This window comes from Phragmites australis, chromosome 19 (assembly GCF_958298935.1).
Source record: "Phragmites australis chromosome 19, lpPhrAust1.1, whole genome shotgun sequence".
Classification (NCBI taxonomy): Eukaryota; Viridiplantae; Streptophyta; class Magnoliopsida; order Poales; family Poaceae; genus Phragmites; species Phragmites australis.
The window spans coordinates 23,374,306-23,400,815 of NC_084939.1; the positions used below are offsets into that span (position 1 = coordinate 23,374,306).

At 48.3% G+C, this 26,510-nt stretch overlaps 1 pseudogene; it reads left to right on the forward strand.

The window, feature by feature from the left end:
• The first annotated feature begins 121 nt into the window (after positions 1-121).
• LOC133900280 (uncharacterized) lies at positions 122-26,034 on the forward strand (annotated as a pseudogene).
• The last annotated feature ends 476 nt before the right edge of the window (positions 26,035-26,510 follow it).

Here is a 26,510-nt window from a genome sequence, read left to right on the forward strand (position 1 = left end):
TTTAAGTGTTCTATTTTGTCACTACATACGTTTTACAAAAGAATGTCATTTTATTTGGACATCAGCTTGATGAGATCGTAAATTTCAACTTTGATTATTGTTTCTTATTTGTGTTACCGAAATGATATATGAAGGTAAGCTTTGCTTTCACTGTCCATGGTTCATCTATGGACTCCTCAAAGTTGCGACACGTCTCTCCAACTCTCCATGGGCATGGACGAGAGCTCTATCACCCTCGCTGTGACCTTGAAGATAGCAAAGATGGAAAACATGCCATTGTTGGTGCTATTTTAACAAATTTAGATTGCTCTATCGCAAAATAAAAAAAGAAAGAAAGATTGCACAAAGGAGTACACTGTGCACTAATGGAATTTTCGGGATCAATCCTTGATTGTACGAATTTATCTATAGAACAGGGTCCAATGTGCAAATGATCTGTGAGAAAAAAAAACAGTACTATGACAAGAAGGTGGGTGTTCCCTGCAAAACGTCCGTTAGTGTTGGATTTAACGGCTAATGGTAGCGTAAACAGTAATACCAGAGGGTCTACTATAAAAATAACCTTTTTTGCATCTAGTGAATCCAAACCCGCGTGAGCCACCGAGCCAGAAATACCAATGCTCCGCCGCCACCATCTCCTTGTCGCCAACGCACGCGCTTCGACGAGCCTTCCGCTCGGCAGACGTACTCGAGGCCATCCGCTCGCACTTTCTCCCGCCAAATACCACCGCCTCCTCCTCCGATGTGGACCAAGCGGGCCCCCGCCAGCCTCGCACTCTACAACTACCCCACCTTTGCCGGTGCCTACGCCGCGCTCGCCGCCGGCCTCTTCCACCGATGCCTCCACCGCTCCCTACTCGTCCTACCCTTCTCCTCTGTCGAGCCTTTCAGGTTGCTTCCCACTAGCAGCTCACCATTTCTCATTGCATTGGCTCCTAGGTGTGTTAATCAGCGTGTGCATTTGTTCCTCACATGACGGCGTGTGTTCTTGGAATGGAATCAATCAATTAGAGCGGAAGACTTCGTGGATGGGGGTTCCAGACATGCAATCTCTTGGATTTCATGGGGCCAAAGAAGTTTGCTTTGCAAACGCGCTTGAAGCGCAATGGTGTGTGCTGCCATGGTGCAGCCCACCGTGCCGAGTTCGACGCCCTGGCGTCAAAATCCGGGTTTGCACCTGGACCGAGCGTGAGCTCTGTTGGTCTCTCCTTAAGTAGAGATGAGGCTGTCCGGTCAGGGTTGAAAGACAAAGGGGCATTCTCCCTGCCCCTTTAAATTTTTTTTGCTTTTGACCTATCCCGATTCGTGCCCAGGTGTGTTTCCGATAATTATCGTCATAATGGATCACTAAATGAATTCTTTTATTTTCTTCGAATGGACAGGTGATTTGAGTAGTTGATGGAATAATGATATGGCGAGGTAGAACCGGTGATTGCAGGGGCCAGACAAGAACAGTGTAAGCTAGTGGATGGATGTTTCGCCGATTCGAAACTAGCGTGTTCGAATTGTATTTGAAACTGTGTATGTAACATTACGGGTATACCAGTATATAGAGTATACAAGAGACAGGAGACGATGTAATGAAATTGTAAATTTTATTCATTCATATCGAATTCATAAAGTACATCTTTCGATTACAAAGTTTTACTCCACAACGCACATGCTATCTGACTATCTCATATGCTGCGATTGCTTTGTCTTGTTTTCCGGGGCTTCGTAAAGCTCTCCGGTTAATTACACCCGTCCTCAGGCTACCTCCAATTAAGCTGCACTGGTGGTCGTGGTGTAGAGGTCGTCTCCGAGTCTGCAAGGATATAGTCACACGTAATAAAGACCAAGCGAAGTAAGCGTTAGCAATAAAATATGGTAAAGTAGGGGACAACAGTCTAGCATAAGATTTTTGGACCATTTATGTATCCCGGGTCATCATCGGCCACGTAGGCCTCAGAATTATGTTTGTGTGAAGAGGTGAGCTAGGAGCACGGCACGACGCGTAGCTTCTACCGGAAGTGGCAGCATGGCCACCACCAGGAGCTCCGACGCCGTGCCTGACTCACTAACTCCCTCTTCGGGGCCTCGGACTTGTCCTCATCGGCCGTCCGAAGGCAACGCACCACAAAAAGCGGAGGCCACAAAGGCGAGAGTGATCACTTTTTTGGGCCACGAAGGCTCCTGCCGCAATGGAATACATATATTAAGCCACAAAGTCAAAATGGCAGAAGGGGAAGACCCTGATCAAGCCACATTGCCATCATCAGAACAGATAATCAGTAACAACTCAGCAAGATTAGTAATAGCATAAGGCTATCAACATGCCACATATTCCTCAACAATTGATAAGGAACCACAGGCACAACTTAGCCAATAGCACCCACCGGACATAATATGTTCTTAACTGAACTAAGCACCAGGGACTATGATCACAACATAACCAACTCAAAATCATCAGTACCATATCCATCAGCAACAACAGAAAATAACAATGGCAAAAGGGCTAAAGTAATCAAGCCTCATCAACCGATCATCAAACTTTATACTACGCAATCAACCATCAATGGACATCGGAATTCATGGGGCTAAAAGGGAACAACCCACATTTATCTAGTAATCAAGGATAGTAACAAGCACATTGCACCACCAGAGGGAGCGCAGCGACTGGCCATATACATAACAGCAGGTCCACCACCATGAGCCAAAGGCGCAACAGCACCACAACCCGAAGGCTGGCCATCATCACTCATTCAAGAACAGGAAGGGGAAGGAGGGCCTCGGTTTTAGCATCATTGGCCAGCGAGCACAAGGTGGCACGACGGCACGCACAGACAGAAAGACAGCAAGGTTATCACGACACGCAGCCAGAGCTCGAAATTCACTAGCGCGTAACTGGAGTACAAGACTTCAACGGCGCACGACTGGAACCCGGAGTTTCTTACGGCAACGTAGCCTAAGCTCGAACGTCCACAGCACAAAAGGACGGTCACATAAGACGAGTTACATCGGCTGGGCCTCAATTTTTTTTCATCACTGGCCATGGGCACGACAACATCACAATGAGCTCAAGGTGGCACGATGGCACGCACACAGGCACAGGCAAGAAAAAAAAAGAAAGGTGGCAGTCGGGCTCAGACTCAAGCACCACGGCGCACACAGGTCATGAAACGGTAGTCGGGCCTCAGTTTTAACATCACCGGCCACGACAAAAGCACGACGGCGCGAAGGCCGGGCTATCATAGAGCAGAGAGGGAGAAGCGCAATGGCGCGGCCGGAGCACCAGCTACGACAGCACAGCCATGCACGAACATAAAGAGGGGAGGTAAAGGCCATCATGCCGGGGGCTCACCTTGCGAGTCAATATCAGTGGAGATGCAGCTGGTGTTCATGGCGATAATGGCTTGCGGTCGGTGTTCACGGTGCGCGGCGGACTTGCGTGGCGGCGGCGGCGACTTCGTGCGGCAGCAATTGGATGTGATAGGGCCTCGCCAAGGTGTCCAAGCCTCCCCCTTCGTCCCCCCCCCCCCCGCCGGGCACCCTCCCTTGCCTTTTATATCGGCGGCCGGGCCCCCCTCAAGCCGTAGAAGATAAGCTTGGACTCCACCAAATTCGGTTGGGGAATCAGAGACCAGGACCAACAAACACCAAAACAAATTCCGGATAGAGATAGCGGGTAAGGGGATGAGCAGTACGTGCGGGCCCAAAGAGGAGAAAGGCAAGCGCAGGCGCCTCGGCCCATGGAGCAAAGAGGGGCCAGGGAGAGGAGAGGGGCGCGACTCGGCTTGAGCGCGTGCGGCGCAACGCAAGAGAGGCGGCGCGAGGGAGAGAGGGGGTGCGGCGCGATGGAGAGAGGGGGTGCGGTGCCAGGGAGAGAGGGGGTGCGGCATAGGAGAGGCGGCTCGAGGGAGGGAGGAAGAGGAACAGCGCCCCCTACCTCGGCTCGCCCGAGTGGATAAGGAGAGGAGCAGGTGGGCCGAGCCACGCGGTAGGGGAAGAAGAAAACGGTAGCCAGGCCGGCCTGGCAGTCAAAAGGCCAGCCTGGTCCTATCTTTTTTTCCTTCTTTTTTTTTTCTTTTTTTATGTATATGAACACATATACGGGTGCAAATATATGCCAAAATAGCATCACACAATGGGAATGGAGAAGATAGCGTAGAGGTAATCGAGGCTGGCCGCTCTCGTCGTCAGGTGACGGCTCTTTCGCAGCCATGGCAAGAGACTCTGGCAAAACCAATTTAGGAGGAGTTTATTTCTTGCTTCCCTTAACCTAATGACAATCTATTGCCTTTATAGACCAGGTCTCTTATGAGATAAGAAAAGAGTAAACGAATCTTTAACTAAAAGGAAACTAACTCATCTATTTCCTAACAAATGATATCTCCTCCTAATTTTCTCCTTTTCAGCCGATCCTAGCCACTTTGCTGAGCCAAGGATTGCTTTTTGTGGTGCCTGACTGAGTTCTGCACACAAGGTGTCAAAAACCGAGAACGCCGGGAAGGAGATAGCGTGCAAGGCAGCGTCATCCTCATGGCGCAGAGACAGAGCGTCCACCATTGTGTTGAGATGGCCAGGACGGTATTCCACCGTGAAGTCATAACCAAAAAGCTTGCTCACCCACATATGTTGTGGAATTATCGACGCCGCTGATCCAAAAGGAACTTGACGCTATAATGATTTGTGTGCACCAAGAAGTGATGACCCCATAGATAAGGCCGCCAATGTCGCACTGCTTTGATCAATCCGATGAGCTCACGCTCATATGCGGTGAGCTTCGCATGGTGGAGGGGCACGACGCGGCTGAATAACGATCGGGCTGGCGCCTTGGTGAAGAACCGCGCCAAACCCTGTGCTAGATGCGTCGCAATCGACGATGAACATGTCACTGAAGTCCGGAAGTTGTAGGAGGGGTGTCGTTGTGAGGGCTCGTTTGAGTCCGAGCAACGCGCCCTCAGCCTCGAGACCCCACGAGAAAGACTCCTTCTTGAGGGGAGCTGTGAGTGGAGTCGCAATAGCGTCGTAGCCCGCAATGAACTTACGGTAGTAGCCAGTGAGGCCAAGGAAGCCACGCAGCACCCAGGCAGAGCGGGGGGCACAACCACGGCGACACCCTGGCCCGAGACAATATGGCCAAGGTATGTCACCGTCGTTGCGCCGAAGAAGCACTTGGAGTGCTTGAGCACAAAGTGATGTGCTCGAATCGCTTCAAAGATGAGCTTGACAACGAACTATAAATCAAAATGTTCGGCTCACAACGAACTATAAATCAAAAGGTCATAAAAAAACCAGCACAAATTTGTGTAAATAGTGTTGCAGAATGTTGTTCATGAGAGATTGAAAAGTAGCAAGCGCATTAGTCAAACCGAACGACATCACCAAGAATTCGAAGAGCCCATGATGCGTACGGAAGGTCGTCTTCTCAATGTCGTCGGGGTGCATCAAGACCTGATGATACCCACTGCACAAATCAAGCTTGGTGAAGAAGCGCGCATGTTTGAGTTCATTGAAGAGCTCATCCACCACAGGAATCGAGAATTTATCCTTTATGGTCTTCTCATTGAGGGCACGGTAGTCAACGCAAAAATTTCAGGACCCATCATGCTTCTTCACGAGGAGGACCGGTGATGAAAATGTCGATGTGCTGGGACGGATAATGCCCTGAGCCAGCTTGCTCGCGCACTGGTGTTGAATCTCATCCTTGAGCAATTGTGGATAGCAATACGGCCGTATATCAATGGGAGTCATCTTGGGCAGAAGATGTATTCGATGGTCATGACGCCGTGGTGGTGGTAGCCCACGGGGTTCTTCAAAGATGTCGGCGAAGTCGGTGAGCAAGTGGTCGAGGAGCGCATAGTCTGTGGTGACCGCACATAGTGCGAGCGTAGGTTGAGCCACGCCAACACCATGCCAGCGCACCAAAAGGTCATGGAAAGAGCCTCGAAATCCCAAAGAATGGGGCCCAAGGTGCACATCCAATGCACCCCCAAGACCACATCAAAGCCTCCCAACGGAATGACGTAGAAATTGATGTTAAAAGCCTCGTTGTCGATGTTGATCGTTTGACACTCACAAATGCTGATGACATTAACGTGGTCGTTGTTGGCGACTGAGACATGAAGGTCCGGCTGAGGTGTGATAGCAAGCCCCAAGCGCCTAGCCACATCATCATCGATGAAAGAGTGGGTGAAACCACTATCCACCAGAACCATCAGTGATGTGTAGCTGGAGGCGCATGGTGTGTGCTACACGGATGCCGGTCAAGGCCATCAACGAAATCTCCAGATGATCTTCCCTGTCTTCGTTGTCGTCCTCTAATTCCAGCAGGAACATGCCTTTCATGGAGCACTTTCCGACATGCTCCTTGGAGAAATTTTCGGGGTAGTTGAAGCAAAGTCCCTTGAGACGATGATCGACCATCTTCTTGGCTGACAGACGGCAAAATTGCGATCGTGGCACAACTTGCTGGACGTTGCTGGGAACGGTCATCTTAGGTGGTGCCGGTGCGGAGGACACAGATGCGAGCAAAGAAAATGGAACGGACGACGATGACCCGGCACTTGGCTTGGTGGTCTCACGGGAGGAGTCAACCGGCCACACAGGAGGTGGCTTCAAATCCCCATCAGCGTCGCTAAGGCACTTCTTATAAGCGCAGCCCAAGCTCATGGCGGTTTGAAGATTGGTTGGCCCGTGCAATTCGACATCGGTACATAGCAGCGTGCCGAGTTCGACGGTGAAGAGGTTGACCTGATGTGTTGGCATGAGATCGTCACAACGGCAAAGGAGTGCCAAAAATTGGCGTTGATACTCCTCGACTGACCCTGTGCGATGCAAGTCCTTCAATTCGCCGAGGATGTTGGCCCAGATGGGAGGGCCGAAATGAAGGTTGATGAATTCGGTGAACCGCGTCCAAGATAGGACATTGTGATCTCATTCCAGTTGGTAATACCACTAGGCGGCAACCCCCTAGAGATTAAAGGAGGCCAACCAAACTTTCTTTTCTTCCATTGTGCGCTGCCCCCAGAAAAACTGCTCGCATTTGTTGAGCCACGAGAGCACATCATCCTCGCCATCATAGGAGGGAAAATTCAGCTTGTGGTGGCAAATGACACCACGGTGGTCATCATAATGCTCAGCATCATGGCGGTGGCCATGACCGTCTGCATGATGACGACGAACCGGTGAGACATCTGGTCTAGTGGCGTTCGTGTCGTCTTCGCACAATTTCTCCGTGCACGCGATGCGTTGATCATGGCGATCCAAACGTGTCTTGACAGAGTCCATCTCGGCGAGAACACGCTCGAGCATGGCCGCCAAACTGGCAGTCGTTGGTGCTCGAGTCTGGTCTTCTGGTCTGGCCATAGAACTAGCAGCGGGTGGAGGTGGGGAAGATGGCAGAAGCGGGCTGTCAACAAGCGACAGAGAAGGTGTTGTCTCTGATACCAAATTGATATGGCAAGGTCGAACTGGTGATTGCAGGGGCGAGACAAGAACGGTAGCTAGTGGATGGGAACAAAGAGGATAGTGCAGGGGTAATGGAGGCTGGCCGCTCTCATCGCCGGGCTGCGGTTCTTTCGCAACCACGGCAGGAGACTCTGGCGAAACCAATTTAGGAGGAGTTTATTTCTTGCTTCTCTCAACCTAATGACAATCTATTGCCTTTATAGACCAGGCCTCTTATGAGATAAGGAAAGAGTAAACAAATCTTTAACTAAAAGGAAACTAACTCATCTATTTCCTAACAGACAATATCTCCTCCTGATTTTCTCCTTTTCAGCCGATCCTAGTCACTTTGCTGCACCAATGATTCCTTTTTACGGCGCCTGCCCGATGAAAGCGTCGAGAACATGATAATTAGTTAAAGTTTTGGGACTGCCGACAATGTTCAAAGGATGATTTGTGTAATTAATGAGGTGAAATAACAAGTTGCTTTTGTATGAAAGAATGAAAAGAAAGAAACATGTCTACTGTTTGCTTACAGATTTGCATAGTGTTGATAGCTTAACATATCTACTGTTCCCTTAGAATTTTATGCCTGTGCAGTATACAGTTGGAGTCGCTAATGATTTCAGAAGCCAAATTCCTTATAATCATCTACGTTGGGACTTGGGATTTTTACCAATCCTTGCAGAGCCCCTTAACAACTAAATTGATTTTTTTCTTAAAAAAACAAAATCGTTTTGTCTGGTATACTTGGTGATGATAACAAATACTAGTATTATGTTGTCAGACCTTTTTTAAGTGAGCAACTTGGTAGATGGATATAATTTCATGACATGCCAACTGATGCAGTGTAATAACATTTGATCGTCGGCAAAGCACACTAACAAGAATCCCCCAGCTGGGTCAGTGCCCAAGCAATGTTGAGCTTCACATTGACACAACAACGAGCAGTGCTCGAGCTGTATTTGATTATTTCTCGAAGAAGCTTGCTGGGACAAGATCTGATTCTGTGAGTAGACAAATCACTTACGTTTCAGTTCATTATCTTGTGCTGTTTGAGAAGAAGCAAAAGAGGATGCTCTCTTTTCATACAGGGCATGTGTGAGAACTTGTTGGACCAAGAAGATGAGGAGCGAGTTTCAAATGTTCTCGAATACATAGAGGATGCAGATCTGCGACGGTGGCAGCTACCTAACACCAAGGAATTTCAGACAGCACTTAGGGATGAGCGTGCAAAGTTGAACTTTGTCACATATCCTCATGTTTTTGAACAGGTTTAAGTCTACCTGTTGCAATCCTGCTTGTTTCTTGTAAGATTCTGAACTTTATTCATGACATGGTCAATGATTGCATTATTAGTTCCTCAAACAGCTGCTACAACTTGATGTTAGCGATCTGCTTACTAGGGGAAAGTCAACCTACAGGGGATTTAATACACAGTTCTTTCAAGATTCAGCTCGGAAGAGGGTCGCATGGTGAATGCCTGGTATGTGTGCTACATCATTCTTTTACCTCCTACTGTATTGCTTTAGCAAAATCAAGTAGCCTTGTATACATGGGTGCTCTCGCTTTGATGGTACTAGGCTACTAGCAACTGGACAAGTGCTTGTGGTGTAGTCTTTTTCACAAGGATCGAACAATCACGAAAAACACAAACACATAAATGAACGATGAGATTTTTCTCAACACACGCTGCTACTTTATTTCTCATGCACGCACATTTTATAATTCACAGACATGACTCTTTTTTTACACGGCATCTCTCTCTTCTCCGGAGCACATTATAGGGTGTCCCCCTTCCTTCATTATATAGGGGTCAAATACTAGACTCTTAATCCTACTCCGATGCAATCCTATTCTTACTAGGACTCTAATCCTACTCCAACTCTCTACTTTGATATGGACTCTCCTACATACCAAAACTAAACCTACAATAAAACAAGATTAATTTCCAACACTCTCCATTAATCTTGTTTTCTTCACACTCGATTCAGGATGACGAACACTTCTTCATCACCCCGAACGCACTTGCACTTAGTTCAGGATGGCGAGCACACTCCTGCCTGCCTCCCTGCACACTTGATTTAGGATGATGAACACTGCTTCATCAACCTAGGATGGCGAGCACACCTCTTCCACCCTGCACTTGTTTTAGGACGACGAACACTACTTCATCATCCGAGGATGGAGAGCACACCTCTTTCACCCTGCACTTGTTTTAGGACGATGAACACTACTTTATCATCCGAGGATGGAGAACACACCTCTTTCACCCTGCACTCACCACACATCACTTTGGACATGCATGGGCACTACATGCATGACCACACCTCGACACAAGATCACATGCTTCGCACTGCATTACATCGAGGCAGGCCTCTACCAGCGCCCACGGGCTACACACGTCTTGCTAGCATACTTGGCTGCACAGGAGCCCCACAAGCCACAAGAGCCGCGCAGCATGCATGCAAGCCCATCGAGACCACGCTCCCAAACCAGCCACCAAGCAACCTTGCCTGCTGCACGTGGCAAGACCTGGACCGTATCCCACACAACAAGCCAAGCACAGAATCCGGACCCGACACGCTTCCTGCCCTGTCACGCGATTCCTCTAGTGCAGCACTCCAACTTGGGCCCCACCAACCGATCCGGAAACGACACCCGATCCCGAAACAGACACCAACGCCACCAACCAAGTACGACTCCTGAACAGCAACCGGTCACACAAACGTAACCGAGTTGAACTCTCGCACTCCAGTTCAACTCGCAGCGCGACCGCCTAGATGGCGCTGAATCGAGTCTGAGTCGCCGAATCACCCACGTCATCAACTCCCCTGTCGATCTCCACCTCCGCATGAGTCGTGTCTGGCCTTGCGAGCTGCACCATGCAGCTACGCCGCGCTCACGCCGCACACCTGCAACGCAGCACCAACCTCCGGATCTCATCAGCTTCTACATCTTGACAGGCTCTAATACCAATTGTTGCCTTTTTCACCAGGATCGAACAACCACGAAAAACACAAACACACAAAAGAACGACGAGATTTTTCTCAACACACACAGCTACTTTATTTCTCATGCACGCACACCTTATAATTCACAGACACGACTCTTTTTTTACACGACATCTCTCTCTTCTCCGGAGCACATTATAGGGTGCCTCCCTCCCTTCATTATATAGGAGCTAAATACTAGACTTCTAATCCTACTCCGATACAATCATATTCCTACTAGAACTCTAATCCTACTCCAACTCTCTACTTTGACATGGACTCTCCTACATGTCAAAACTAAACCTACCATAAAACAAGATTAATTTACAACAGCACAGTATAAGATGCTTTGTTTTAGTAACATATGGTTAACTGCGCCTGTTGTTGGATTGTTGTGTACACAAAGTATTCTTGAACTTTGTTTGATGCCCGAGTATGACCCAGCTCTAGAGATTGCCTGTAGAAATCACTTGCCAATTTTGTTTTCTTCTGGGAAATATTATAGTTAGCTCTCGTTTGCTTTATACTATTAGGCAATCAGAGCGGATGGACACCCAAAATTTTGCCATGAGATTGGTTTGGAGTTGAGTCGGAAGAGTGCTACTGCTGGATTAAGGTATAAGCTTTATTCAGGTTCAAGAGCAAATGGGCATAGATACCATCCATATTGAGTGTTGCTTTCATAATTTATTCGATAATGTTTTCCTCTTCTTCATAGGCCTATTGGAGCAGTGGTATTCATTCAACGTGGTATCCTGAAGATTTGCTTTTGACTACTGACAGTACAACTAATACAGCGGAGATTCGCAAAGGTATGCCATCTTCCTGTTTGTCTCTTCAAATCTGAATGACCAGTAAGCTGTATTTGATTGTTCAAATGTTGCTGCATCTTAAAAATGCAGGCATATGGTGGAGGTGGAAAATGTTAGTATAAACCTGTACATATTAGTCTTTATTTCAGTTGCAATTAGTGTGTGTGCACGAGCTCACATTCATGTGTGTGTGCCGTGCGTGTCGTAGTGCGGCTCGGCGCGAGTTTGTTCATGGCGAAACCGAGTCTTTAGCATCGTGGATGCTACTCGCGTTCCTGGTCGTGGGATGGCGCGATTGATCCGGATCGTGGGCAACGTCGTGTCCTAGATTTGTGTATCGCATCAGAATAAAAAAGGAGTAGAAGGAAACTTAGAAATGCTACGATTTTATCCCGTGCAAAAACAACTCTCCTAATTCCACTGTTCATCTTCTTCCTCGGGCCATCGCATTCTAGTGTCGTGTTTTAGGCCAATTTGCTGACATTTGGTACCAGAGCACCAGCGATGATCCGGCCAGAGCCATGTCTTCGTCACGAACTTTGGTGGTTGTGCAGTCGTGGACGCCGCCACGCTGGAACCGTCCACGCTCGCCATAGCCACCTCTGCGCCGACCGCGCTACCGTGATGATGGTGCGCGGGACATTGTCCTGCAACAGACGGTGCGGGAGGCACCTCATACCCGACATTGACGCGTACGAACTACAGCGACTGGGCACTCGTCATGAAGGTGATGCTTCAAGCACGTGGACTCTAGGACGCGGTGGAATTCGGCGACGCCGAGCTCCAGGAGGATCGCATGGAGTTGGAGGCGATTCTTCGCGTGGTGCCGCAAGAGATGATCACGTCGATTGCTGTGAAGGCCACTGCGAAGGAGGCATGGGACGCAATCAAAACCATGCGGGTTGGCGTCGATCGCGTCCGTAAAGCCAAAGCACAGCTGCTCCACAAGGAATTCCAGGGTGTGTCGTTCCGCGACAGAGAATTAGTGGATGACTTTGCCATGCGCCTCACTAGGCTGGTCAGCTAGCTCAGTATCCTCGGCGACGAGGTGGAGGAGCACAAGGTTGTCGAGAAGTTTCTGCACGTCGTACATCCCAGGTTTGCACAGATCGCACTTTCAATTGAAACGCTGCTCGATCTGTCAACCTTGTCTGTGGAGGAGGTCACTGGACGTCTTAAGGCAGCAGAGGACAGGTTTGAGCAAGCCAGCTCGAGTAGTCCGGGCAACCAGCTGCTTCTCACAGAGGATCAGTGGCTTGCCCGCATGAAGGAACGTCACCAAGGTGAAGGCGTAGAAGACTGATGTCAGGACCCTGAACCCGGGTTCCCCTGTGCCTCCTTTATCAGTCCCTGGATCAAGTAGCTGATACGCACAGAATTCAATAGAATGATATCAAATACATACTTCGAATACAAATAAATAAAATAAATACCTGAAAAGAGAAAAGATGGTCTGGTGGACAAGAATCCACAGCAGACCAGCCAGGTAGAAGAGCCTACAGCGCAGCGGAGCGAAACGACGATGCAACCCAATGCCATAGGCAACTCGGGTGCGGACGCGACCTTAGACTTCTTCTCTTCGACTTCATCTGGGTTGAGGTTGATCTCCAACTCAACAATCTGAAAGCAACAAGACTGAGTACGGAAGGTACTCAACAAGTCCTATACTACTTCAAGGGGTTTGATAGATGCATAATGGATATTTCAAGGATAAGGCTTTACGGCATAGTTTTAAGTGTAAAGCAGGTTTTATGCAGGTATCCAGTTATATTCTCCACTGTTAACCTTTTGAAATAAATATAACAAAGCTTTTGAAAACAAGGGCAGGCATCTTCTGTTGGTACTGAGTATCACCTCAAGTCCCCAACGCATTAGAAGGTAACCTGATAACAAAGCTTTCAAAACGGTTTAGAAGTAAAATGGTTCAGGCATCTTCTGTTGGTACTGAGTATCACCTCAAGTCCCCAACGTATTAGAAGGTGACCTAATAGCAAAGCTGTCGAAATAGTTTTAAAACCAAAACCAAGGTAACAAGTTGTATCTGGGGGTTTTCAGTCCTAGGAGGGGCTATACCTCACTCCGTAGTCCCTTTTATCACATCTGGTGTACCTCTAGTACCACATAGCTTCTGGCGGATCGAGCCAGAAACTCATCACACGGACATCTAGTCCACACACTCACACATCAAACTCACGCACTCGAAGTGTCACACCCGGTTTTAACGACCAAAACCAGATGCGGCTTATGTGTGCCCAGGATGTTCAACACACATAAGGACGTCACAGGTGAAGTAACAAAAGCAATACTTTTATTAAATAACGTTGAACTCTTACAGCAATTGACATATATTGTCTTCTATGAAGATATCTGCAGCGGAACAGAAGCACTGGTGCCCAACAACACCGCAGGCAACTGACCGGGAGACACGCGCCTAGAACGTCACAACCTCGTCTTGATAGTCTTCAACATCTTCACTCACTGAGCAGCAGCATACGTATCGCATGGTGTAGGGAAAATAGCAAGTGTGAGCACATAGAGTACTCAGCAAGTGGGGGAAAAATAATGATATGCAGGCTTATATCAAGGATAGGCTAACAAATGGTATTTTTGCGTAAATGCAAGTAATGAAAACATATTTGGACTCAAAAGCATTAAGCAATTATTAAGTGAATGTAACCCATACAGTCCAACACGCAGCATACAAGGCTCCCCACCTTGCACACCATAACCTTCTAGTACTCCCTGTACTATAACCAAAATCATCTAGTACTCCCTGTACCAGAATCATAACCACAACTATCTAGTACTCCCTGTACCAGAACCATAACCACAACCATCTAGTACTCCCTGTACCAGAACCATAACCACAACCATCTAGTACTCCCTGTACCAGAACCATAACCACAACCAAATCCATAACCACAACCCACTAATCATGTGAGGATCCAAGTCTCTCATATCCGTGAGCACGGCTGTTATAACAGTTTTACACTCTGCAGAGGTTGTCCAACTTTACCCACGAGTCAGTGAATTCCATGTTGCCGTGTTCGCGAAACACTTAACACACGCCAGTGGTGTGCCGCCAAGAATCACTGTATGACACTTTCCACTAACCAGAGACTAATCCAGTGCATGTCTGCCCACTAGGTTTCACCGCCAGGCTTTACGCAAGCAACAGCTCCTACCCAGAAGCCCCCTTTTGTGCTGACCCAACGCACACTGGATAGACTCTAATCAGTATGTCACACTTTACCCATATCAGCCTCGTGGTTGGTACGTTACTTCTTGGGTTGTCGCTCCACGAACCGGTCCTTACTTAGGTTGCTTGAGCAAACACTAAACCAATGTCATAACTATGACAACCATCAAAACTACTTTGCTCAAGGCCTAAGGTTCCATGTTGCTAGACCATTAAAACATTAACGACTATTGTCGCATATGTTCATTAGTTATCATTATGACACTTCCCAGTATCCCAAAAGTATGGCTAAGCAATCTACCCACAAAGGATACCTAACCATAAACCATCTAGGTTCCAAGGGATGATAAGGGAAAATCTAGGGAAAAACCCTAACATAGGTGACTACCCATCATATTGACAGACATTGCATGCAGTTTTGTAAAACAAAACATTTAAAAACATAGGTTCAATATGATCAAGGACACTTGCCTTTTTCCCAATGCTGCTCAGTGTTGTCGAAATCTTGGTCTTGAAGTCCCTCGAACTGCTTCGGAACGTTATCGACTAATCGCGAGAACTACCGACAAACAACACAAAGCAAACACTAAGAACAACATGCCAAACATCATCAAAATACTTTAAAAAACACTATGGTTGGATATGGATGATTTCAGGAACATTTAGACACAAGAATCATCTAAATTGGAGTTAAGATGAAAAGAGAACAGCTTCCGAGAGATGGAGTAGACTGAAAAGAAAGATTAGTTTACTGGAGCTATCTTCCTATGGGAAAAAAGTTTATGGCACAATCACTGTGTTAGGCTTGACAACATCATTGCGCAAGATTCAAGAAGTGTAGGACAGACTAGACTTCACTGACTAGGCTAAGGAGAATGATGTGGCGCTAACTTGGCATGCTATGCAAGTACCATCTTGGGTTAAAGAAGGGATACGCGGAGATCTAGTATCGACCACCTATGATGGATCAAAAAGGCCGAAGGTTGCACTTCTAGGTTAAGGATACTACTGATGACTCTATGTAGCGGTGGTGGTTCGGGTTTCATCGAAGATGGCGATCGGGCACGTGGCCACAAACATCGATGTCGGCTTCAGTGGTGTTTCAGTGAAACGAGGGAAGCATGGTGTAGAACGCGGAAAGACTAACTCAACGGTATGGTTGGTTTTGGAAGGGGTCATCCGAGATAGCGGCAAAACAGCGATGACTGCTTCTAGGTTTGGTGGTGACCGCGAACAGATATAGGAACGAAGACACTCGCGTTCCAGGAGATTGGCTATGAATTTTGAGGAACTGTTTGAACAAGGATGTTCATATAACCAGGGAACACAATGCTATGGCATGGGTTTTGGTAGATCATCCACTAAGAGCAAGAACGATCAGCATAGATGAAACGGGTGATGGCTGCGACATGCTGTGGTTGGCAATGGCGTCCTGGTCGTGTCGCTGCACAAACGGGGATGGGCTCCTAGGGTAACGTAGAAGACTCCATGGGACACGCCGTGACGCAGTTGGTGCATCCATACGGCTTTCGGATTGACGGGGGACGCGAATGCAAATCCAGTGCGCGTGCTGAACACGTCCAGAAACCGGACAGCGGGTATGTCGACCTTGATTTCGATAGTTTGGCTAATCTACTGGCCAAACCGGTTGGTGAGGGCGTGGGGAACATCATGGGACATGCACCGGTGAAAGAGCTTGGTGATTTGACCTCTGGTCGGTCGGGAACATCGATGCCAATCAGCTACAGCGTGACTGTCTCGCGGCTGTCCGCGACGGTGACGACCGTGGCGACTTAGATCGGGCTTTGGCCGGGCTAGGGCTTGGCTAGGGACTTAGTATGATGCTAAAACAGTAGTAAGGGAGGAGAAGAAGGGGTTCTCACGTTGCTTTGGTGGCCGAGGAAGAAGAATTCGCGGAGAAGACGACGTAGCGCATCACGGGAGACGGCGGCGGCGGCTCCGGCGAACGGCGGCGCTCCGGTGCCGTACGGGCAGGGCAGCAGCGACTTCTAGGGCTTGGGGACGTGAAATAGAGGTAGGAGAGGGCGTGCAACTCATATATATAGGGCTAGGGACTGCTGGATGAGGTAGAGTCCAAACCGAACATGAGTTAGATTCGAGTTCGAGTCGGTTACGGTTTACTTTTTCGCAGCTCTGTATTACGAGGATGATATCTCCATCGTTCGGACTCCAAATTGGACGTTTCTTGATTTTTAATTGTAGTACTCGAAAAGATCTACAACTTTGGTAGTCATTGGAACTTCTGAAAACATCATCTTGATTTCCAAAAATGCGCCACAAGATAAACTGTCTCAACTCGGACTTCTCTGCGCAGCACTGATTTCGGGGGCCATAACTCCCAGCTCTATTATCCAAAAGGTGACTTCCATAGGTTCAAATTGAAGCTCTCGACGAGACCTACAACTTTGATATTGTCAAGATTTGCATTTGAGGCCGTTTTGAACTCCGAAACGTCATGAGAAGATGAGGCTGTCCAGGACTCCGCGAAAATTTACAGATTTCGTGGATCCTTTGTTGGGCCATCTAGAAGACTTGGCTAAGGGTTTGGACTTGAGCAAGATTGAGCCCAAATATACTTTAGATATATCTAGGGTTTAGAAAAGATCTTTTGCAAAGAAATTTGAATAGGATTTGAATTTGAATTGAGCTTGGAGTGAATTTGGATAAACAAAAAAGATGAGGATGAACAAGAATAGGACTAGATAAGGAATTTGAATTTAGATTTGGGTAGAATTTGAGAAAGAGGAGATTGGCTTTAAACAAGGATTTGGATAATATTTGAATTGACCTGGAGAAGGATCAGATATGATCAAGGATTGAATAGATGATGAATTCAAGGATTTTGAATTCCAACCATTAAGATCCTTAACTTATTCACTACTGAGTTTTGTAAAAACCTTTTTAAAATCTTTTTCACTCAAAACACCAAAGAGAAAGGAAAGAAAAAGAACTCTAATGCATTTACCTGGCTCCTAACAAAACTCAGCATGCAATGCACAAGAAAAAAAACCTATATTGATTGATTGATTAAGAAAATAGGTTTTAAACCTATACTACCAGTGAAGCTATTTAATACTCTTGGAAAATTTTAGAAATTTGAGAAATCTGAAAATCAGGGTGTTACACGGAGTCTATTCAAGCGTGACCATGCCTTCGCACGTCCATGACCGTGGACACGGCTATTCGAATAGGTTTACACTCTGCAGAGGTTGTATAGCTTTACCCATACGATATGCTCAGCCTCCAACCGTTGCAAGCGGAGGAGCGAATCATACCGAGACTCTCCAAACACCTTTCCTGCCGGGCTTTTCCACGAGACACGCCAAGTTCCAGAGCTGCATGTTCCGAAGGCCAGCCTCCATTTTTAAGCCTAAGCCGGTCCCTGAACCTCCAAACAGTGGGACAGATAGACCCCTGGCTGCTCGTTGCTCTCAGCCTCCTGGTATGATGCCCAACTCAGTCCAGTGAAGGAAAAATCAAGTCATGTCCATACAGGACGCATGGTTGCACGGGATGTCTAAGCATGACGGCGCAAGACTCGGTCCTTAAGCGGCCGAGCTAGGCATCTTCATGGGCAATGAATACCATTATGTAACTCAAGCCCCCATGAGCATCCTCCCCGAAGGACTACTCTACCTGCCCGCGCCAAAACAGTTTTCACCCATTTTTACACACCACCTTCCATGTCCCACATGACATCAAGGATTTCCCGACCATCACGGAATTCACAACTATCAAGGAATCATGGTATATGAGTTGTTTTTTATAATAGTAAATCTTGTCTCCGAAGAGAAGTGTTTTAAAAGCGACATCTACAAGGAGATGTATTCAATCCTAAGCATGCTAGATATCAAGGCGTCACCTATTGTTAATATATTTAACAACAAGTATTCCTAGGGTGATATGTATTCTGGATGATGATATGTAAGGCATGGCAGTGTTGATAGGATTAACTACTACAAGTAGTTTGAAAGAAACGCAATATATAGCACATGCGATAATAAATCTGGTTTTAGTTGATCATATATATTATTCGAAAACATAGGTTCAGTATGATCAAGGAAATAGGACTTGCCTTCTTGAAGGGTCAATTCAAGATTGGTCTTGTCTCTTGAGTTTCCCGAGGTTCTTCTTCATCGCTGGGCCTTGCCTTCAGTTCCTTCCTTGCGTTCTTGCTTAGAACCTTGACTTCGAGTCTACGCATATTAACGACAAAAAGCGCACAACGACTAAGCAATTAAACACCAGAACAAAACCAAGAAATGCCAAAACGGAAGAAAAACAACGGAGAAAACGACGAAAGCTAAACCTAGCGAAAGACGATCGGCAACTCTAATCAACACGAAGCTAGTACACAGAGAATAACGGAATAATCTAGCGAAGCTATGCTAAGCTATTAACCTAGTTGTTTTATCAACTTAAGAGAAAACCTGAACAAAACACGATTAACTAGATGAACTCTTATTAGATTAACTGTCGGAAGACGACAATTAGAGATTCTACGTGTAGGTGAGTGCACGTGTACAGACATGAATATGTGTAATACTTACGTCTATATGTATATGAGCATGTATACATATATACATAAGTATTACTCTTAGATGATTATCTGTGCTTAAGTGTGGAAATTAATATTCTAATCTATAGCACTAAAACATGGTCGTTTAGCAACTAACCTTAATTACCTTGTGTTGTTAATTTCCACATTAAGTTATATTTATTGCTATCATAAAAGCATACATGCAATTCATTAATTAGATTAATCTATCATTTGAATCTAATTAATTAATTATCAAAAGGTTATTCAACTAATTAATTACCAATGTTAAATTATTCCATCATATTCTATTGATTGATATTTATTTATTTAACCGCTACACGGGTTAATTTATCACTTAATTGAACTAAGATTAAATCTATAAACTATCACATGGAATATCACATGAAATATCAATTTATTCTTAAACACTTAATTGAAACAACTTTTAATTATTCTTATTAAGAAATGGAATTAACCTACTAGCTGGAATTAACCTACTTAAGCTAGGTTATCACATGCGACAATATTACGATTACAACCTAAACATCGTTATCGAATTATCTAACTCAACTTTATTTATTAAAAGACGAGATCTAAACCTACATTAAATGCCGCAACACAAAATAATTATTGAACGAGAAAACAATTGAACCCCAAAAATTACAAAATTTAGCATGAAGGTAGATTATGATTTTAGAGGAATATCGGTGAAACAATCGCCGAAATCGGAGTTGAAATGAAGGAGATATAGCTATCAGAAGTTTTACCGAAAAGGAAAACCTGGAAATTAAAAAGGACTACTGTTTCGCGAACTCGGTCTACATAATTTGTGGACCACAGTGGGTGTGAGGGTGGTGCACTGTGGACCGGATTGATGGACCGGTGGGGTGACTGTTTGGTGAACTCAGCTCGTGGTTGTGGACCGGAAGGGTGGCTCGGTGGACGGTCCACCTTGGACCGGCTTGTGGACAGGGGAGCCGGCCTGTGGGGCCCACATGGAGGTGAGAGGGGGGGGGGCGGCCTAACGGGATAAGGCCGGCTGGGGGCTTTTCCCGAGCGGCTCAGAGAAGAGAGAGAGACTAGAGGGAGGGGCGGCGCCGGAGGAGAGGGAACGAGCGGCGGCGCCGAAAAAGGGAGGGGGAGCCGGAGCTCACCGGAGGGAGGTGGCCGGCGGAGAAGAAGCAGCGGCACTGAGAGGAAGAGGGGCGCCAGCCGGGGTGGTGAAGGCGGCGCCGGAGATGGGGGCCGGAGAGAGAGAAGGAGGCCGGAGGAAGAGCTCAGCGGAGAGAAGACCGGCGGCGCGGCGTGAGTCGGCAGCCGGCACGCGCGGGTGCGCTCGGCGGGAGCGCGTGCGGCAGCGGCCAGGACGGCTAGACGCGGTGCGGGCCGAGCGGCGACGAGCGGCCGGCGGTGCGGCTGCGCAGACCAGCGGCGCGTGCGGTGCAGGAGGCGGCCGGGCGGCGGCGCAACATGGTGAAGACCGGCTGGGCGCAGAGGGCGGCGTAGCGCTGCGGTGGCGGAATGACGGAGGGGCGACGCGGGAGGCGCGGGTTGGAGGCGGCCCGGCGCGGCGCGACCAGGAGTGCGGCGCGCACGGCGACTGCGCTGGGCGGCGGCCGAGCAAGGGGAGGAGGGAGCTGGAGAGGGTGGCGCGCCCGGAAGGGAGGAGGTCGGTCAGGGCGGTGAAGTGAGCAGAGGAGGGGAGTGAGCTCACCGTGGTGGACGGCGCGAGCACGCGGCACGGCGGAACACGGCGCGCGGACGGCGCGGCAGAGCAGCGGCGTAGGAGGACGGCGCGAGGGCGGTGCGTGCGGTGCAGGAGGAACAGAACGGCGCCGGTGTGCTGCTACTGGGCTTGCGCGTGCTCGTGTGTATGCTGTGATGTGTATGCCTATGTGTGTATGCTTGTGTGGTGCATATGGCCGGATGGCTTGCAGGTGAAGCAAGGAGAGGAGGAGGGAAATTTGGTTTTGGCCTGCCTGATGGAAAGATCAGAGGAGGCATGGGGAGGAGGAAAGAGAGCAGGGCATGGGCTGCTGATTTGGTCGATGTGCTCAGAGAGAGGAGAGAACCGAGAGAGGGCAGGGAGAGAGAGGGAAAGATCTGAGAGAGGGAGAGATGGTGAGAGAGAGAGAGATTAGAGAGATATTTGTGTAACCAATTGATGTATTTGAGTTTGTAATGATTTAATTTGAATAGGTTTAATTGAACTAAATTGGAGTAATTCAAATGAGTTTGAATTAGAAATTGAAATGACTTAAATTGAATTGGATTGGCAATTCAATCTGGATTTGAATTGGAAATTGACAAGACTTTATAACGAGGATTCGAATTGCATGTTGATTGAATAAACGTATTCGAATTCGAAAACGGATGAATGGTCATTGAAGGAATGATTTGAATTGAATTAGATTGGATTTGCAAATGATTGAACTAGGCATGAATTGAATACAATGCGAGTTATGCGAATTGCATGCGGGTACGAAATCGATAATGATTGATGAATCTGGATTTGAGATTGATTCAAAAAGAGTAATCGAATTTGGATTTGAAACGAAGTTTGGCATAATTCAAATAAGGGTATTTGAATTAGGAATAATATTTGAACGGGAAGCATCGGGATTTGGGTAAATCAATGAATTGAGAAATTGAATTGGACTATAACTCGAATGATTCGAATTGCATTCACATGCAATTCGATTAGGATTTAGATGAATATGGATCGGAGTAAATCAAAATGAGATTCAATTGACATGATTTCAGAATGAGGATTTAAATATGAATTTGGCTCGGAGATATTTGGGATTAAATTCAAATAGGAGTATTTGAATTCGGATCTGAAATTGGATTAGGGAATTGACGAGAAAACTAAAATGGATTCGAATTTGAGAGAACCTCAATATCGAATCGCCACACAATGAACCATAAGAACCAATAAACCAAAATGCATATGCTCAATTTATGCAACGATTAATTTATAAATTAACTTAGTGATCTTTGGAATACTTAGCCCAAATAATATATTTGAATATATACATACAAGTATATATACATCAAATATATACTTCCTTGGTTTTATACTAGCTTAATAATTAGAAAAAGTTTTAATTTAGAGCGAATTTTACTATATTTTTATATGCTAAAATTCAGGGTGTTACAACTGACAAATGCTGCTACTGCGGTAAGATGGGCCACTGGGCACAAGAGTGCCGGAAGTAGTTGCGTGATGAGGCGCAGGCCAACCTCGCCCAAGCCGGCGAGGACGATGAGCCGGCTCTCTTGATGGCACAGGTCTGCACGCTCACCACACTGGCCACGTTCGTGCCCAGTGAGATTGTGCACCTGAGTGAGGAGCGCGTGCAAGTCAACCTCGGACAGGAAGGCGCCAGCCACAACAGCTCGTGGTACCTCGACACGGGAGCTAGCAACCATATGACTGAGGATCGAGAGGCGTTCTCCAAGCTCGATGCTGGTGTGACCGGCACAGTGAAGTTTGGGGACGGGTCTACCGTCGACATACAAGGGTGCGGCTCCATCCTATTTTCAGATCGCTCCAGCGAGCACTGCGCGCACACCGGCGTCTACTTCATCCCAAGGCTGCGCACGAACATCGTCAGCCTCGGCCAACTCGATGAGAATGGCTGTCAAGTCCTCATTGAGAATGGCATCCTCTACATCCGAGATCGACAACGCCGCCTTATTGTCAAGATCGCGCGCTCCTGCAATAGACTGTACATCCTGCCATTGCACATCACCACCGCGGTGTGCCTGTCCGCGTGCACCACATCGGAAGCATGGAGATGGCACGCCAGATATGGGCACCTCATTTTCGACGTGCTACGCAGGCTCGCTAGCCAAGGTATGGTCCATGGTCTACCATTGATTGATCATGTCGGTCAAATTTGCGATAGCTGCTTGGCGGGAAAGCAATGTCGAGCGTTGTTTCCGCAGGCTGCAAAATACAGAGCTAAGTGGCGACTCGATCTTGTACATGGCGACCTTTGTGGGCCTATCACGCCGGCGACACCCGGCGGGAAACGCTATTTCCTACTCCTGGTGGATGACGTGAGCCGCTACATGTGGATCACGTTGCTGAGCTCGAAGGACGAGGCAGTAGCAGCCATCAAACGCTTCCAAGAGGGCGTCGAAGTCGAAGCAGGTTGCAAGTTGTGCGTACTGCACACTGATCACGGCGGCAAATTCACCACCGCGGCCTTCAACGACTACTGCGCCAAGCTCGGGGTCAAGCGCCATCTCACGGCGCCGTATTTGCCCCAACAGAACGGCGTCGTAGAGCGGCGGAACCAAATGGTGGTCAGCATGGCGAGGAGCCTCCTCAAGGCGAAGACTGTGCCGGGCAAGTTCTGGGGGGAGGTGGTCATGATAGCCGTCTATCTGCTCAACTGCGCGCCGACCAAGAGCCTTACCGGCAAGACACCGTATGAGGTCTGGCATGAAGCCAAGCCGGACATGCATTTCCTTCGGACTTTCGGCTGTGTCGCGCACGTCAAGACGGCGTGCCCGAACCTGAGAAAGCTCGACGACAAGAGCCAACCAATGGTCTTCTTTGGCTACGACGAGGCAACGAAGGGGTACCACGTCTATGATCCCATGCACCGCCGTGTCCATGTATCCCACGACGTCGTGTTCTACGAAATGGCAGCTTGGGACTGGGCTGCACACGGAACGCTAGAGGCCCCACAGAACGCCGGCGCTGACATCACCGTGGAGTACGAGGCTCAGTACGTGCCCAACAAAGTCACTACACCGGACGGTCCAGTGCCGCACACATCGTGCACACCGGAAGATGGGAGTGTCATTCCTGATGCTCAGGTGTCGCACACGCCGGGCACACCGCGTCCCGCCACGCGTGTCAAGTTCGCATCCCCGACAAGCACGGCTACTGCAGCTTTGGATGCCGACGACGATGCCAATGCCGTCCACTGCTTTCATACCCTCGACAACATCTACGACGCCAGAGCGGGTCCTGATCCTGACGCAGAGGAGCTACACTTCACTGGAGCAGACGAGCCTGCCACGCTCACCGAGGCCGAGCAGAGTGAGTGCTGGCAGCAAGCTATGCTCGACGAGATGAAATCCATTGAAGAAAACGAGACATGGCAATTCACTGACCTTCCCTCAGGCCATCGCTCGATCGCCTTGAGGTGGGTATACAAGGTCAAGAAGGATGAACGCGGTGCCGTCATCAAGCACAAGGCCCGTCTCGTGGCAAAGGGCTATGTACAGCGGCACGTCATCGACTACGATGAAGTCTTTGCGCCGGTCGCTCGCCTCGAATCTGTGCGTCTCCTGCTGGCACTCATCGGTCACAAGGGGTGGCCTGTGCACCACATGGATGTCAAGACAACATTCCTAAACGGTGAACTTGATGAAGAGGTGTACGTCGCTCAGCCTACTGGGTTCGAGCTCGTCGGGAAGGAGTAGAAGGTGTTTCGACTCTGCAAGGCGTTGTACGGACTGAAACAAGCTCCGCGCGCGTGGTATGCGAAACTCGACAGCTGCTTAGGTGGGCTCGGCTTTCAGCGCAGCCCATCCGAGCATGCGATGTACATGCGCGGTGGCGGCGATGTTCGTCTGCTGGTCGGCATCTACGTCGACGACTTGATCATCACGGGTAGCGACGACCATGCAATTGAGGTGTTCAAGGAGGAGATGAGGAACTCATTCAAAATGAGTGACCTTGGTTTGATGTCGTTCTACCTCGGCATCCAGGTCCATCAGTCCAACACCGGCATCACCGTGAAACAGTCGGCGTATGCGCTCAAAATCCTGGAGAAGAGCGGCATGGTGGACTGCAATCCGTGTCATGTACCGATGGACTGATGGAGACACCGCTCAAACTAAGCAAGCAGAGTTCGGCACCGTCGGCCAACGCCACTCTGTATCGATGCATCGTCGGCAGTCTGCGGTACTTGGTGCACACATGGCCTGACATTGCATTCGCGGTGGGCTATGTGAGCCGCTTCATGGAGAAGCGCCCACCACCTAGCACATGGCAGCAGTCAAGCACATACTCCAGTACATCGCCGTGACGAGGTGTTTTGGTTGCTGTTACAGGAGGAAGATGAGCGAATCCCGGCTCATTGGCTACTACGATAGCGACATGGCAGTGATGTGGACGATCGGAAAAGCACGACAGGAGTGCTGTTCTTCCTCGACGACAACACCATCACTTGGCAATCGCAGAAATAGAAGGTCGTTGCGTTGTCATCGTGCGAAGCCGAATACACTGCGGCGATGACGGCGGCATGTCAGGGCATCTGGCTTGCAAGTTTGCTTGCAGACATGAACAAGGTGGCCACCGACGGTGTGACTCTACGAATTGACAACAAATCGGCAATCTCCCTCAACAAAAACCCCGTCTTCCACAATCGAAGTAAGCACATTCAAACAAGATATCATTTCATTAGGGAGTGCATGGAAAATGGAAGCGCAGAGGTGGAGTACGTCAAAACAGAAGAGCAACTGGCCGACATCTTGACGAAGGCACTCAGCTGTGTCAGGTTTCAGGAACTGCGTTCCAAGATGGGCATGATTGAAATCTCTTAGGTGCTCAGGTTTAGGGAGTGTTTATTAGTATAAACCTGTACATATTAGTCTTCATTTCAGTTGCAATTAGTGTGTGTACACGAGCTCACATTCATGTGTGTGTGCCGTGCGTGTCGTAGTGCGGCTCGGCGCGAGTTTGTTCGTGGCGAGAGGCGAGACCGAATCTTCAGCGTCGCGGATGCTGCTCGCGTTCCTAGTCGTGGGATGGCGCGACTGATCCGGATCGTGGGCAACGTCATGTCCTAGATTTGTGTATCGCATCAGAATAAAAAAGGAGTAGAAGGAAACTCAGAAATGCTGTGATTTCATGCAGCGAAAAACAACTCTCCTGATTCCACTGTTCATCTTCTTCCTCGGGCCATCGCGTTCTAGTGTTGTGTTTCAGGCCGATTTGCTGACAGAAAACCTAGTTCAAGTTCTTCCGCGCTAAGAATGGATGACTTCAACACCTGGACTTCAGTTAACTCGTGAATCGTGAACTGCCTGAAAGGCAGCCTGGTAATGCTGCACTGCTGCAGGAACAGAAACTCAGCTCGGCTGGACACGAGTTTCCTGAGTGGCAATGAGCTAATCTTGGAATGTTCCAACATAACAGGGACGAAAGCAAAAGCTAAAACAGTAGCCTGGCATGCTGTCCGAGCTCAACAGTGCATTCTACGTTCCGTCCATGGTAAGGGGGTGTAGACAGAAGATATCTTACACACCAAGTGGCTAGTTGTACACTTCGCCCCATCGCCGTGTACAATGTGCATATCTATCACTACCGGAGACGGCTTCTTTGCCGAGTGTCCCAGACTTTGCCGCGTGCTTTTTATCGGACACTCGGCAAAGAGGCTATTTGCCGAGTGCCAGAGATAAAGAACTCGGCAAACATCTGGCACTCGGCAAAGAGGCTATTTGCCGAGTGCCAGAGAGAAAGAACTCGGCAAACATCTGGCACTCGGCAA